The sequence below is a fragment of the Capra hircus genome, unplaced genomic scaffold, assembly GCF_001704415.2.
Source record: "Capra hircus breed San Clemente unplaced genomic scaffold, ASM170441v1, whole genome shotgun sequence".
Classification (NCBI taxonomy): Eukaryota; Metazoa; Chordata; class Mammalia; order Artiodactyla; family Bovidae; genus Capra; species Capra hircus.
Window position 1 is genome coordinate 152,718 of NW_017189574.1, and position 2,970 is coordinate 155,687.

Consider the following 2,970-nt stretch of genomic DNA (forward strand, 5'->3'; position numbering starts at 1 on the left):
CAGGGGCACAGGTTCAATCCCTGATTAGGGAACTAATATCCCAGATGCCTCAAAATGTGGCCAAAAAGTAATAAAAAGAAAAAAAAAAACACAGGCCTACCTCTTCAGGAGGTCATTCCACCAGTGACTACTCAACTCTTGAGATGCCCCCCTTCCTGGCTGCCTGCATGTTTCATGCCCGATGATGACCACTCCAGTCCTGGAACTGCCTGCCCATGCACATCTGTCTTTGCATACCTCCATCTCTCTCTGGTACACTGGCTTTTGACCTTTGGTAACTGAAACCTCTGGACCACTAGATAGCTCTGACTGTTGAGTTTCCACATTGCTTTTGTGATTCAGAGTTCCATCATTCACATAGCCCTTAATCATTCCCCATCCATTCTAACTCTTGATGGCTGCACACTTAATGCCAGCAATATATTGGTTGCCATGGTGACAAAGGTAAACAACACAAGGTCCCTTCACTAGAAGCTTTCCTGTTTCCCAAGGGGTAAGGGGACAGCTGATTGATTTAAGTATCAGAGAGGGTGACAAAGTATTCTAGAGGCTTAAAGTGAAAGTCGCTCAGTCGTGTCCAACTCTTCGTGACCCCATGGACTATACAGTCCATGGAATTCTCCTGGCAAGAATACTGGAGTGGGTAGCCTTTCCCTTCTCCAGGAGATCTTCCCAACCCAGGGATCAAACCCAGGTCTCCAGCATTGCAGGTGGATTCTTTACCAGCTGAGCCATAAGGGAAGCCCTTAGTAACTAAAGTATGTGTTAAAACTAGTATATAACTAAATCAAATAAAACTATTTTAAAGAAATAATGTGGAGGGTTAAGCAAACTATTACCTATTTTAGACCTATGTAACTAAAATAACCTTAGGTGTACAATCACCTCTTTTAATGCAACACTGTACAAACCACATGCAAACACTATCTTAATCTACACACCTTCTCTGTATGAGTTTTCTTTCTTGACAAAACTGAGAACACAAAGCATTCCTTACAGTTGCTGCCAAATATGCTGAAGGTGTGCATATCTCTCCTTAACTGATGGACTTAAACTCGATCCACTGGTTTGCACCTTGGACTTCAAAAGGTCAATCATTGCAGTAGATGTGATAGCTGAGTTCTTCTAAAGTAGTTCAGCATCAGCGGTAGCAAACTGGGCAGCATGCTCAATTTCTTTTCTCACTTCCACATCAACTTCCTTTAATTCTTCAACAATGGCAAGATTGCTGTCCACCACCCTGTCCTTGAGGAGCATGATAGGATCACTCTTACTTCTAACCTCCTGAATCTCTTCTCGAGTATGGTAACTCACTCCAGGATCACTCATGCTGTGTCCATGGTAACAGTAAGTCTGCAGCTCCATCAGTATAGGCCCCCTTTCAGATCTACAATAGGCAGCTGCAAATTTTGTGGCCTTCTAAACAAGCAGGCCATTCTGAAAGGAGATCAGTCCTGGGATCTCTTTGGAAGGAATGATTCTAAAGCTGAAACTCCAGTACTTTGGCCATCTCATGCAAAGAGTTGACTCATTGGAAAACGCTCTGATGCTGGGAGGGATTGGGGGCAGGAGGAGCAGGGGACGACAGAGGATGAGATGGCTGGATGGCATCACCGACTCGATGGACGTGAGTCTGAGTGAACTCTGGGAGTTGGTGATGGACAGGGAGGCCTGGCGTGCTGTGATTCATGGGGTCACAGAGAGTCGGACACGACTGAGCGACTGAACTGAACTGAACTGAAACACGCAGGATATCCATTCCATCTACCCAGCCCAGGAATAAAGTCACCTCTCTTGTAGTAATCAGTGCTGGCTGCTGCTCTCTCCACAGATGTTCCCATCCCATACTGGTTATTCTCAAAGATGAAAATACAAGGCAATTTCCACAAAGCTACCATATTTTAAGCTTGGAAGATCTGACCCTGATTAGCAGCGCCATTGCCATACAAAGTCAAACAGACCTCATCTTTTCCATTATACTCACAGGTCAGAGCAATCCCAGACCCCAGGGGCACCTGAGCTCCCAAGATGCCATTGCCTCCATAGAAATTCTTGGCATACATATGCATCAATCCTTTTCCTTTAGCACAACCACCTCTTCGTCCTGTAAGCTCTGAGAGAATCTCCTGGACAGAGAGTCCATGAGTAAAGGCAAAGCCATGAGCCTGGTACTCTGTGATCAGATGGTCTGTGGGGTTGATGCCGGCCTCCAAGCCTATACAACAAACTTCCTGACTATCACACAAGTGACAGAAACCATGAATAATTTTCTGTTTATACAGCTGATCTGCTTTTAACTCCATTCAGCAAACAGTCTGCAGCATCCTGTAGTATTTGAGTCCATCCTCCCTGGTAAGCACTGTAGTGACAGGAGGGCCCTCTTCCAGTCAGTGAAGATCACATTTCTTAATTTCAAAAGTAGCATCATTTGCAAAATGATGGGATGCCACCAGCACTCTGCTTGCTGGCTTCTGGGCAACGCCCGACAACACGCGAGAAACAGTGGTGAGCATCTTCCTCATGGAGCACAGGCAGTGGCTGCAGCTGCAAACCCCCAACGAGCCTAACACTATGGCCCAGGTGAGTCCAAGTCTCCTTTTCTAGAGGCTTAAGGCTCGAACAAATGTGCAGTTTTTCACCAGTAATTAAAGATTATCAGATAAACCAGAGAAAGTCAAATACTGTATAGTATCACTTATACTTGGGATCTGAGAAAATACAACAAACTAGTGAATATGACAAATAAAGTAGCAGACTCACAGATACAGAGATCAAACTAGTGGTTAACACTGGGGAGAGGGAGGGGTAAAATAGGGATCAGGGGGAATAAAGTTATTAAGGGATTAAATGAAACTGTTATCAGACACAAGTCCATGTGCCCAACATACAGTGAGACCAAACCAAAACGTTGAAGTTTGGAGCAGAGAAAGATGTATTGCAGGGCTCTGCAAGAAGGCATAAATACATGCT

The 2,970-nt window shown here is 44.8% G+C and overlaps 1 pseudogene; it reads right to left on the reverse strand.

Annotated features, from left to right (window-relative positions):
- Positions 1-1,036: 1,036 nt before the first annotated feature.
- On the reverse strand, positions 1,037-2,522 carry LOC102190388 (annotated as a pseudogene).
- Between the last annotated feature and the right edge of the window lie 448 nt (positions 2,523-2,970).